Raw genomic sequence first — 14220 nt, 5'->3', positions numbered from 1 at the left:
AAAAGCAAAGTTTTGTTCTTCCCTCGCCGGGATTCGAACTCATGCTATTGGGATACCGAGACAACACCACCTCGAATGAACGAAAAATTCAGCTTTTGGTGGCCTAGTGTTACCTTTCCTCGTCAGTACAATCTAGAGTTGTAACACAGTACATGATATATAAGGCATGAAAATGGAATCAATTGCAGATTATCTAAATTATCTATCGTAAAGGATCGTAAGATGCAGTCACAGAAATAATTATAGTACATCTAAACAAGTGACAACTCTACGACAGATCCATCTATTGGATCACCAGTGAAGGTGATACAAGGATGTAAACACAATTTATATTTATAATAACTCTAAATAACAGCACAACAATGTTAAATCTGCAAATTTGCGAAAGCAAAATTTGTTCTTCCTTGGCCGTGGTACAAACTATTGGATATCGAGACAACATGCACATACACACATACATAAAATACAAAACATAATAAAAATACATTTGAAGAAAATAACAAACATTTTCTTTTCAAAAGAATATCATAGCAGATTTTGGCAGTATAAAAGTAAACATTTACATTCCTAAATAACAAAATACAAATTTATCGTCATCTGACATACTATACAAATCATGACAAAGGGAATAAGCAAGACTAAAAAAACAGCACGTAAATCTGCAAACAGTGGACATTTCAAAATTACATGTTTTTCATCTTCAATTGTATTATCGTTACAATTAAAACATATTCTATCATTAAAAGGTAAGTTCTGATTCAGGCTTCAAAACTCCTCTCAACAGCATATCTTGTTCTCATATAGGACCTGTTGTAACGTTGGTCCTGTCATGTTGTTGGGTTTTAGTCGTGTGTAAGGAGCCAAGGACGAATGGGAAATCCACTGTCCCCAAGAAGCCACCTATGGCTTATGTCTCCGTCTTCAAACATGTCACATAGCCTTGAATTGCGCAACGCAAATGATGCATGTGTACTTCCAGGCCACTTTGCCACTATGTTTAAAAACATCAAGTTTGAATCACAAACTCCCATTACATTTAGCGAGTTATATTTTTTTTCTGTTCACGTATAAGTGTTCATCAACAACTGGGCTTTTGATACGCACATGAGTACCATCTACAGCACCAGTGATATTTGGAAATTTGCAATGTAATAAAAACCTTGTTTTAAAGCATGAAGAGATGTTTGATCTGTGGACATCGAAATGTATTGATTGCGAACATTCCTTAAACATTGTGTGACGTCACGTGTAATATTCGAAACACTTGCTCTTGAAATACGATGGACATCTGCATTAACCAGCTGAAAGCTTCCAGTCGCATAAAACCTTAATGCTACCATTATTTGTAATGAGACAGGAATTGCATGGGACCTTTAAGTCGGCCTAGTGAGCTCATTTTGAAACATTCTACAAAGTTCTAGAATCATTGGTCTAGAAAGTCTATATTTATGAACAGTATCAACATCGTCCAAATAATCTAATAGATTGTCTTTCCGTAAACACCCTGTTTCGGCGAATGTTATTTGCTCGTCGTCTTACATGAACATACACAGCGGCCATATTTGTTGCTTTTATTTCAACATCGTAACTTTAAGGACTATCCTAAGACCATCCTGACACTTATGTATATATCTTAACTTTAGGACCACATTTAGGACATATCTCAACTTAGGCATCTTCGCTAGACAAGGGTTACGATCCGCTTACCTCCTCTCCACCCTTGGCAGATTAAGCCAACATTTGTGATAACAATGTTTTGCCATCTATCGGTAGATTAAAGTCACCCCCATTCCGAATACATTATTCCTGACCAATGGTAGCACTTGAACTCTCAATTTGGAGGTAAAAACACGGTAGCGTCTAGATTCTACACACTTGGTAAAGCAGGAAACGAAAATATACGTTGACATTCATGCATTTGTGCAAGAAACATACACAGGAACTTCTATTAGTTGATTAAAAACATTCAAATTGTCACTAAATATAGTCGTATGTTTAGGGATGTAAAAACTTGTTGCACAATAAGCACGTGGCAATTGTTTACATACACTTTCTACATTTACACGTGATCATGTTATAGGCGCTTTTTGATTGGATGCAGCGAGTTTCGACTGCAACAAATGAAAATCATTACCTTGTGTCTTCGAAATTCTATCTCAATCCGCCAGGGGTGGAGAAGAGGGAAGTGGATCGTAACCTTTGGCTAGCGAAGATGCAACTTAGGAGACTTTCGTTAGCCTGGGGCCATGTCATCGAACGTGTCCTAAGGTTTGTCTTAAGATCTATCTTAGGACAAATTATAGGACAGTCTTAGGACTGTCTTATGATGTATCTCGGACTGTTTGTCGAATGTATCATAAGAGATGTCCTATCGTAGTCATAAGTACAGTTTTCTTTTTGCCGTATAATGATACAATAATTTTAACAAGAATATACAAAAATAGTAGGATTTTACGAGGAGGAAGGGGATGTTATGATTTCACCCCGAGTCGATTGTTTTGATAGAAACAATTTATCTATAATGATGACAAGTCGAAAACATTTATTTTTAATTTGAAAATAATCAACTGTTTTTACATATCCATTGCACCTAATCACTAGTAAAAATAATCATTTGAATTAAAAAAAGGCTTTTACTTTGTCTTAATATATTTATGAGTATGTTTCTTTACTTGTAGATATTAACTCTGTAAGCTTTGTTTTTGAACCTGAACAGGTGGCTAGCAGTCGAAATCAATCTTCAGTTGTAAGATTAACTCTTTCATAACCATCCTCATCCAAGTTACCCGATGAAGATGTCATAGTGCAGATAGAAAGGGAAAGGCTCGCTGTAGAAAAGGTTAGGAGGGACAAATAAAAACAAAGTTTAGTTATTGACCGTCAAAGTTTTGTTTAAGAGCAGCAGAAGCACCCACTATACATGAAAAAGATCAATATCACACTCAGTCAGATGGGAATACACGTCCATCGACCAATGAAGAATCAAAGGACTGCAACTGTTAAAAATGTTTTCATACTTGTTGTGTGTTGTTTTTATGCATTGTTCTTATGCAATAATGTTTTGGGAGAGCAACAACATAAGACAAGTTCAATGAGAGGGGAATTCCTATCTTACTCGATACTTCAACACTAAAGTCAAAAGAACATTTGTTGAATACATAGTTATATCCTATTGGCATGAGTTGTCCTTCATGAAAGCATGTATCTTCTCTTGAAATGTCGAGAACAGAACTTTTTTTATTTATGCGTTGATGGTTGTCATTTTTGTGATCACTTGGCAACCGTTGTCCGTCTGACGCCGGCCCCATCATTCAGATTTCCATTTAAAGCTGTCTGCCTATATGTCCTTGGTCTGGGCGATCATTTCCATCTTGTAATGGTAATCCATTGTCAATACACATGGTGTGCAACACCACAACAGCTATTAGAATATTATACCGTTTCCTTGGACTAAACAAAAGCGTTCCACCACTTGTGTCAATGCAGCGAAGCGTGACTTTAACACCCCAAAACTTCTCATATCTGTAGCATTATATCTTTGTTGAGGTCGGATTGTAGTAATGAGGATAGGACTGAGACGCCATGGGTACCCACTATCACCTAGTAGCTAACCTTGTCCAATACTACGGTTTTCAAACCGTGTACTCATATTTGAGTTTGCCCAGATAAATTCGTCATAAGTTTCACCTGGCCATTTTGCAACAATGTTTAGAAATTTCACATTTGCATTACTCACACCTTGCACGTTTATGGAATCATAAATCTTGCGATTAACATATAAATGTTCATCCGTTGAAAGAGCTTGGATTCTTATGTGTGTCCCGTCTATGACACCAACAACATGAACAATGTTTGGGAAGTTTGCATGTTTTTTTGCAGACTAGCTTCATCTGTTGGTATTTTAGCATACTGCTAACAAACACCCACTAAAAATTCTATCACGAATAATGTTTGAAACACTGGACCTAGATACATTATGAACATATGCAATCACTAGCTGAAAACTCCCTGTGGCATAAAAACACAATGCAACATCACTTGCAGCGATACAGGGAAAGCACGAGATCTCATTGTTGGTCTCTGCAGGTCATTTTGGATCTACACATTTTTTATCAATGGACGAGATAAACTATACTTACATATAATGTCAAAGTCATCCAAATATTCTAAAGGGTTGTCGTAATCTCTTATGATTCTATTTCCCCGAATGTTTTGTCGCCTCCGCAAGTGCAAAATGACGGCAGACATATTTGTTTATATGCTAGGATATCATAAAGTTATCCTAAAAGTTAAAATGGTCTTAATTATAAAAAATATGTTGTATGATTACAGTACGATCTTCAACAATGGGCAAAGCCTAAACCATATAGTCAGCTATAAAGGGCCCCGAAATCACAAATTAATGTAAAACAATTCAAACGAGAAAACTAACGGCCTAAGTAATGTACAACAAAAATAGCGAAAAACAAATATGTAACACAGCAACAAACGACAACTACTAAATTACAGGCTTTTGACTTCTGACAGGCACATCCATACAGAATGTGGCTTGGTTAAATATGTTAAGACTATCCTAAGACAACTTATTAGTAGTCCTAAAGTTGGGACCGAAATTATGACATATCCTAAGATAAGATCTGTTCGATAACACGACTAAGAGATAAAAAAAATATCCTCAGATGATCTTAGGACATATCTTAGTTCTAAGACACTTTCGATGACGCGGCCCCTGACTTAGGACTAAGGCGTGTCCTAAAATGGACCTAATACACGTTCTAGTCCTAGGACAGCTTCGTTGACACGGCCCCTGAATCAAAATAAATGTTTAAAATATTATTTAAGAATAACAAACTTTACGTATAGAAAATTAATAACAAAACTAAGAATTAGTGACCATAATTTAATTATAGAATATTCTTAGAGGGCAGAGACCATGCTTTCAATGTTATTGATGATAACTTTTTTATAATGTGAATTAAAAAAGGGAACTGAGAAACTACTTTTTTGATAATATAGACTTATTTTTTGGGTCAAATTTGTCTGATGACGGAATGGTGATTTTTTCCCTTTAAAATTTATAAAAATAAAGTTTAGGACCCTTATTAAATTGTATTAGGATGTTCCTTAAAGCTTACTATAGAATATATTCTATGCTGGTTAATTTGTAAACAAATTCGATAGCGGCCGTTATATGTTTATTTAGGGAACCATACAAATAATTTTTGCAGTAGATCTATAAAGGAATATAAAAATCCACTAAATCATTTGGTTGACATTGATATTATTAGCAAATAAAGATTATCACGTCCGTTACGCAGGCGCTTAGAGAATGGATCCATTTTTTTCTAAAAAAAAAATTTACTTAGATAATATGTATGTCCCACCTAAGGGCATTATGTTTTTCGGTCTGTGCGTCCGTTCGTTTGTCCCGCCTCAGGTTAAAGTTTTTGGTCAAGGTACATGTAGTTTTTGATGAAGTTGAAGTCCAATCAATTTGAAAGATCATATCACATGTTCCATATGATATGATCTTTCCAATTATAATGCCAAATCAGAACTTTGACCCCAATTTTCCGGTCCACTGAACATAGAAAATAATAGTGCCCGCTTCAGGTTAAAGTTTTTGGTCAAAATAGTTTTTGATAAAGTTGAAGTCCAATCAACTTGGTGTAAACAATATTTTATTATGAATAATACAAGTATAATTATAAACACATTCACAATAAGGATTCAGAAACAAGCAACAAGTGCTTATATTAATCCGTCTCCTTGATAAAATGAATACATTATACACAAATAAATCAAAAGTACATGCTCTGTTACATAATAAAAATATTGATAATATCAGTTGAGTTACATAATGAACTTAAAAGTAAAGAAAAATGCATCTGATAAGACAAAATGCTTACAGGTTTATTGTGTGAATAATTAATGTGTAAACCTTTTAGATTTAACAATGAACCTTTGTACCATGAGAAATAAACTAATGTTTTCTTCATTTTGAAATCGTATTTGAGCCATTTAATAGAAATTCGGTGTCCATTGGTACCGTTAATTTTAGGCTTCCAAATGATATTATCAGTTCTTGTCTTATGTCCAAATATAGTGGGCAAAACAATAAAACATGTGAACTAGTTTCTAAGTCACCACAGCGACATTTAGGGGAAGAAACTAAGTTTCTTGGAAACAAGTGACAGTTTAAGAACTACTATTCATCCTTAGTCGCGCCTGAAGAACTAAGCCTTTTCGACATCCAGCATAAAAGAATAAAGGGACGCGATCATTCTGATTACAAATTTGTTTCTTAAAAACAGAGAGATATTCACAATTTCTAACACTTAACGGTAAATGATTCCATAATTTGATGGACGACGGAAGGTTATAATGTGGGTGATAAGGTTTTGCATTTTTACGGGAAATAGTCATGGTTTCAGTTTTCTTGGGGTTGAACTTTAAAAGCCATTTCTGGGACCATTCGTGAATTTTATTCAAATCGCTATTTAGAATTTCAGCGGCCTCTATTGGATTATCAACAGTTAAATATAGGCTTGTATCGTCAGCAAAAAGCTTAATTTGGGCTTTAATATCAGTGACTATGTCATTAATAAATACCAAAGACAAAAGGGGACCTAATATAGAACCTTGTGGGACGCCAGCATTAGTAGATAACCAGTCAGAATTTGAACCATTTATAACTACTCTTTATGACCTTCCATTCAAATAATTTTCTATCCATTTAAGTAAGTTTCCAGATATACCATATCTCTGTAATTTAGTGAGAAGACATTTATGTCAAACTCTATAAAATGCCTTACTTATGTCACAGAACACAACACGTATTTCTTTGCCACTATCCAAAGCTTTACCAAAATCATTCGAAATGTCTACTAACTGATTTACAGCAGAGTCCCCTTGGTGAAGCCGGACTAGGTTTGCGTTAGAATATTATTCTGTCTTGGGTAATTATAAATATGTTTTTAAATACAGCGTTTCATACATTTTGATAAGACACTGAGAAGAGATATAGGTCGGTAATTTTTAACTTCGTTTGGTGAACTATTTTTAAAGACAGGTATGACATTAGTTTTTTTCCATTGGCTCGGAAATTCAGCTTTCCTTAACGACAAATTAAAGAATTTGCAAAGTGGAAATTTTATGCCCGATGAAGCTTCTTTTAATAATAGGATTTAACATATTAAATCCAGATGCTTTAGAAGGATTTAGAACATTCAAGGCATCCTCAATTTCTGTTTCATTTAATTCAATTTCGTTTAAGTTGTTAGCAGCATCGTTAAGGTTATTTAGGTTATTGGCCTCTATGTCGTCTAAATTAGATTTTGAATCAAAGTAAGACTTAAATTCATTTGCTTTTTCAATATCATCAAAGATTAATGTTCCGTTTCGTTCAATAGGTGGTATACCATTATCGCTAGGTTTAATACCAGAAAATTGTTTAACTGTTTTCCACCATTTTGTGCTAGACGGATTACCATTCATAATTTTGTTTATAAGGTCATTATTGTAATCTTCTTTTCATTTCCTAACAAGTCCAGTGACTTTGTTTCTTATTTTTTTAAACTTATTCCAGTCAGATTGTTTGTTAAATTTTTTTGCCTCTCTGTGATTTTTTTTCCTAATTATTTTTTTAATATCATTTTAGCCATACAGGGCTGTTTTTTCGAACTGTAATAATTTTATTGGGGATACTTATAGCAGCTGCTTGAAGTATCGTATTTGTTATATTCTAAGTTACTTCGTCTACACTGTCGGATGCTATTATCGTGTCCCAGTCCGCTTCACTTAAGAGTTTTTTCTAAATAAATCATAATCGCCTTTGTCATATAACTATATTTTACGTTTAAAAGATTTAAGTGGAGTTTTTAAGAAGTTCAAAAAGCCAATAACTGGACAGTGGTACCGAATTTAGTCTTTCAACGGTGGGCAAACGCAACAGTACGAAATCTCGTTTACGTTACTTGTCATTATTAGGTCTATTAGTGAAGTAGAATTTTCGGTAAAATGTGTTGGGTTAGGCTGAACTGGTTTAGTAGAGCTTTGACTTTAGAGTTAGAGATATTCAGTTGGTTCTCGTTGAAGTCCCCTGAGACTATAATATAATCTTTGTTGTCATTTAAGGCCATATATAAGGTTGTTTCAACTTTATCCCATGTTTCGTGTCCACTATTTGGGGGAATGTAAAAAGTACCAATTAAAATGTTTTTGATTTGTACTTTAAGCTCCAACCAGATGGCTTCAAGCTCGTCAATTTATAAATCAGGGCGACGTCGTACATTCAATTTATTTTTAACATACACTACCACTCACCCTCCCAGTTTTTGAGTGCCCCTGTCACGACGGAAAGGACTATGAAAGTTTAACAAGTTTATTGAATCGTCAGTATGACTACTATTTAACCAAGACTCAGTAAATGCTAATATATCGAATTCTTCATATTCAGCTGCAACTAGATCTATCTTAGGAGCTAAACCCTGGATGTTTAAATGTAGGAAAGATAAAGATTTCGAGAACAAATCGTAAAAATTTGACAAGTCGTTTGAGTTGATAGAACTATCTGACGATGCTGCGTAATCAGATGGACCTGGATTCGTTTCAATGCACCAAGAATCAGTAATATTTGTAACACAAGTAGTATAAAAGAAATGTCTAATATTTCTACATTTTGTAGGCGGGTTTACACAATAAATTTTGTATTATTAGATTTGGGTTGTTTCCCTTGCGGTACTTCTAAAACCAGATGAATGAATAACACGAGTACTAACGCTTGGGGTTTGTTTTTACTGTTAGCTATCAGCATGATACAAAAAATGTCAAGTAAAGATAGTTTTCCTTTTAGGTCTATACTATTATTGAAATTGCCGATTCTCATGCGATATTGCTCATTGCTCACTCCCATTGTACTATGTTACTCCTTATTGCAGGTTTAATTGTTATACAGCGGTAATCAATTAGTTTATACCATTGTACAGTTATTCGATACTATTCACTGTTTCACCTTGACACTGTTGATAAATGTTACGCATGGTTTGTGTTTTTTACTACGTTGAATTGTGGTTCATAACATATAGTAAATATACGGAAAGAGCAATATTAAAACATACATGCACATTTTATCAGTAAATTGAAAACAAACATATAAGGGTTTAATTCAAAAGATTGATTGATTGATTGTTGTTTGCTTTACGCCGCATTAGCACAGAAAGGCTATATCGCGGCGATAATTCAAAAGATCAATTAGTACAAATACACGCTGTGTTTTAGGTATTTATATCTTTAAGAAGACTTGAAAATTACCATTCGTAATTCTTACACTACGCAAATGCAAGATCAACAAAAGATGAAATGAGTCTCTTCTTGATCATGTTGTATAGATGTACCAAAATAAAATTTTTGTTGTAGTCTTACGGTTCAACGTAGTTGCGGATATCAGTATGAAGGTGCTATTATACGTATATCAACTTACAATAACGTGGCAAAAAGGTGTATAAAAAGGGATATCTATCAGGATGACATTGCCATATTTTAGAGAGACATATTAAATAATCGCTGTTCAAAAGATAGAACTTTGTACAATTAATTACTGATGAGATAAGAGACCGTTATATCAGTGAGAAGGGAATAATGTACAAACGCATAGTATTAATACTGAGACTATAACCTCAAAAAGTAAAACATGTAAAAGTTAACTGTATAAGATACAAATATAAATCATAAAGAACACATGAAGTGTCAGGATTGGCCGTTGGCGCCGGATTTTTTGCGGCTTCAGATTCGGCAGATGTTATAAGTTAGTCTTTTGGAGCTTGTCGGGATTCTATTTCAAGCCGCCAATCTCTAGCCTGGAGCTCAAGTCTGCCAAGAAAGTCCATAGTCCCTGGATAGCAGTACAGAGAGCAGAACTCCATAAATGCGACCATAGTATTGACAACGTGTACTTGATCTTGATTGTCTTTGACTAGGATTTTTCCGTCGACTGACCACGTATCTTTGATTTGATTTTGATTTGCCTTGCTTTATTAGCAATATTATTGCGAGTTTTTGTTAGATCTTCGTTCATATGGATTTGTTTGGTGAAACGCTTTTCCTTCAGATGCCGTTTACATTTGAGTATCCGTTTCTTTATTGCTGGGTCCCTTAATCTGACGATAATTTGTCTTGGTACTGTGTTTTGACTGTTCCCTGGATTACTTCGTGGGGTGCCTATTCTATGCGACCGAATTATGTCTCCCTCTTGGTAGTTACTATAAATTGACCTCACTAGTTTCGTGACAAGCTCAGTTGTCTTCTCTGATGTTTCACCATTGCCACCGTGCGGCATACCGTTAAAGCGTAGAAGGTCCCGGCGACTATACTGTTCTACTGCATCTAAGTCATCACGCAGTTTTTGATTTTCTTTAGTAAGAGTATTAATTTCTTGTTTGTATTGATTGATTGTAGCCTTGATAGTATAGTCATCCTCTCCGTGAAGCATATTTTTCAATTGCATTGCAATATGTGTAATGTCTTGTTGCGACAGTGAACACGTGAACGTCTAGGATGTAGGTTCTGATATGGATTGATGTTCAAGAGAGCTTAGACCGGCTGGCACGGAGAATGGTGGATTACTGACATATCAATACGGACAGGTGACGTACATGTGTCGGTGTCGTTTGTTGATGACATAATGTAAGTTTTGTTGTGTTCTTGTTGAGGTGGTGTTGGTCTACTGTCTCTTCGTAGTCGTTTTGATTGTTCGGGGGTCTGCATTGACCTTATGTTAATACACCTAATTGTAACTATTGTTGTTGTTTTTGTTATTGTTATTATTTATATATCTTACACAGGTGTGGGAGATATGCCAGGTGATTATATTGAGTTGGTACAATGTATTTGTAAACTGAATAGAACTCGCATGAAAGAAAATGAAGTGTCCAATACACTGAATTCCAACTGTTTATATCATTTTTCAAATATCACTCATCACTAAAATGTCATCCTGAGTTCCAAGAAGATAAAACAGAATCCTCCAAATCAAAGATGAAGTTTACAGTATCATATTTTCATTTTTTTGCAGGAGCAATTTCGTAAAAAGGAAATTTATTCGTCTATAATTTCACAAAAATAAAGATACACACAGTGATATAATAAATTGTTTTATCCTGCAATATAACATTGCCACTCTAACGTTTAGTCTTATAATTCAAAAAGTTTTCTATATGGAAATCGACATAGCTTGACAAAAGACCGAAAAAGGCAACCTAGATAATAAACTTTATTTTAATTCACGTAAAAATGCAATATTTTGATTGGCTTATACGAGGGTGTTAATTTACTCTATCACATAGCTGAGCGGGTGACAATTTTTTTTAATGTTACCCTCTCGTGCAGAGCCTCAACTGGTTTCTTCAATTGGTAACCAGATTTTATAACTGTCACATGTGCGCTTGAAAGTAACGAAGATAAGCAAAAAGCTGTAAGATCCTAAATGACACCGATTTTAAACAAAAACAACAGGCGACATGTTTGCTGAAGTTTCAGAGGATGATATATCTGATTTACTGGAGTTAAAAGACTCAAAGTCAACAAAAAGATGCATAGCACACAGTTTAAAGAGTTTCCGTGGTTTCCTCGGCGAAGACAATGAATTTGAAACATTTGCTAAACCAAAATTGAATGAAAAACTGAGACTGTTTTTTGCTGACGGGAATCACTTGCAAAATTCTACCATCACTAATTATAGGTACGGATTGTCAAAATATTTGAAAGAACATTGTTCCATAGACATTACAAAGGATGTTCAATTCACCGGTTCAAATGATTTTTTCAAGGCAGTCGTCGTTAACTTAAAGAAAAAAGAGTATGCCTCTACTGACCACAAACCCACTATTTCTAAAGAGGACCTACAGAAGCTGTATAACACTAATAGTATTGCAATCAACACAATCACACCTTATGGTTTACAGAAAAAGGTATGGTTTGACATAATGTTATATTTATGCAGGAGAGGCCAAGAAAACTTGAGATCTATGACAAAAAAAACATTTTCTATTAAAACAGATTCTAGTGGAAGAGAGTATGCGTATCAACAAATAGATGAATATGATAAAAATCATCGTGATGAAGATACCCCTGATGATACCGTCGGTGAAGCAAGGATGTACGCAAGAGTAGATGATCCTCTGTGTCCAGTATTATCATTTAAATTGTATCTGGAAAAACTTCACCCGACTCTCAATGACTTATGGCAGCTCACAAAGGATTCCTATGATATAAGTGACACAACATGTTATTGGAAAGCTATAGGGAAAAACAGTTTAGCAGTAATGATGCCTGAAATTTCCGAGAAGGCTAAACTTTCTAGAAGATTCACGAATCATTCTATACGTGCAACATCCATTACTGCAATGGATGAAGCCGGCATAGAAGCTAGGCACATAATGAGAGCCAGTGGACATCGGAGTGAAGCCTCTATCCGTAGTTTTTCTAAGAGACTAAGCAAAAACAAGTAACGTGAGATGTCTGACAGTTTCAATAATATGCTTCAAAGTGACAATATTAATCATGAACTTCAGTCTGAAGGTGATCACAATATAACTGAGACTACACCTGAAGCATAGCCATTACTTGGGCTCAGTGCAGCTGAAATAGAAGCTTTATTTTCATACGAAATTTTCAGCTGTCCATGAACAATGTCCAGCCATGGTGGAACACTCACACAATGAATTTATGTCCGAATATTACTAACAGTGTGGTCAATTTCAACATTCACAAATGATTTTCAAAATTGAATTGTTTCACCAACTAAACAGTAACTGTTAAATTTTATTCTTTGTTGAATTTTATTCTGACAGACAGTTAAATTTAATTATATGTTGAATTGTTTCATATATAGTTATATACAAAATGAATGTGACCTTTGATTTTTCTCTTGTTAAAGAATTGATGAAAAATATTTCTGTTTTCTTGTTGTATTTTCTCCATTTAATATGTATCAAATTTGAAAAAAATTTCGGGTAGATGTGTAAATGAGACAATATCTTTATTTCTGTTATCTTATACAGAAATGCCAATGAAAGTTGGTAATTATCAAAGTATATCATGATATAAAGTTGCAATATTTTTCCAGATAAAAATAACAGAACATTCAGTATAATAAATTAAATAACACATAGCTGAGAGGGTGATAGACAGATTTTTAGCCCTTGAAAAACACTGTCAACCTCGGCTTCGCCTCAGTTGACAATGTTTTCTCGGGGTAACACTCTGCTCTATCACCCTCTCAGCTATGTGTTATTTATAAAGTGTTGTAAAATAGTAATTTTAACATTACTGTTCGCTCATCTTAGAAAAATGGTAACCAGAGTCTTTTTAAATTAACATACACACAAAACAATTCTCGTTATTTGTACAATAGTTGGCTGATTACATTATACATATTACATTATACATATTTTTCATATAGCAGCTCGAACTTCTCCTTTGAATTTTTGTTGTCTTCAAAAAATCTTTCGAACATTCGTCCACTTTGAAATGAGATTAACATACGTATTAACCTTCAATGCAAACTATTTACTCAAATTTCACTATAAATATATCGTTGAACAAGGATACCTTTATGATCCAATTCCTTAGTCTAATTTTAGATTCAAATTGACATTTTTCCCAACATCAAAACGCTTATATCAAGATATCTGATTGTCCAGTACCGACTTTTGCGTGGACAAACTAAATTTATCACTGATACATTATATAACGATTAACAGATATATGCGGCCTCTTATAATAAAATTAAAACTATATCTTCAAGGACAGTCACTTAATACATAAGTGTACCATAAGGCATCTTTAATCATATATGTATTTACATAATAATTACGAACGAAAGATAAATTTTAAACATAGTCGTGCATCTAAGCATCATGAATATTTACTTGACCCTTTGTCCTATACATCAACATTCGATATAACGAGATCACTGTTGTTTGTCAAAGTTTACAAGTTTTTACAAGTTTAAGTGACAACATACAGGTACATATGTACCTTAATTAAATGTATTGCTCATGATTCAATACAGATTAACAGTTTCATTGACAATAACTGTTTAGTGTCTTTAAGGTGGTACCCAACACCTTGACTTATATTAATTTGGCTCGTTTAATTTTCATAAAATTTTGACAAAATGTTTACATTGACCCTTTGACAAAAATATAAAAATTTCAAAAA

At 34.2% G+C, this 14220-nt stretch overlaps 1 pseudogene; it reads left to right on the top strand.

Annotated features, from left to right (window-relative positions):
* The first annotated feature begins 12023 nt into the window (after positions 1-12023).
* Positions 12024-12614, top strand: LOC127722365 (uncharacterized; annotated as a pseudogene).
* Positions 12615-14220: the final 1606 nt, after the last annotated feature.

The sequence above is a fragment of the Mytilus californianus genome, unplaced genomic scaffold, assembly GCF_021869535.1.
Source record: "Mytilus californianus isolate M0D057914Y unplaced genomic scaffold, xbMytCali1.0.p SCAF_12, whole genome shotgun sequence".
In the NCBI taxonomy this organism is placed as follows: Eukaryota; Metazoa; Mollusca; class Bivalvia; order Mytilida; family Mytilidae; genus Mytilus; species Mytilus californianus.
This window is presented reverse-complemented; position numbering and strand designations above follow the sequence as displayed.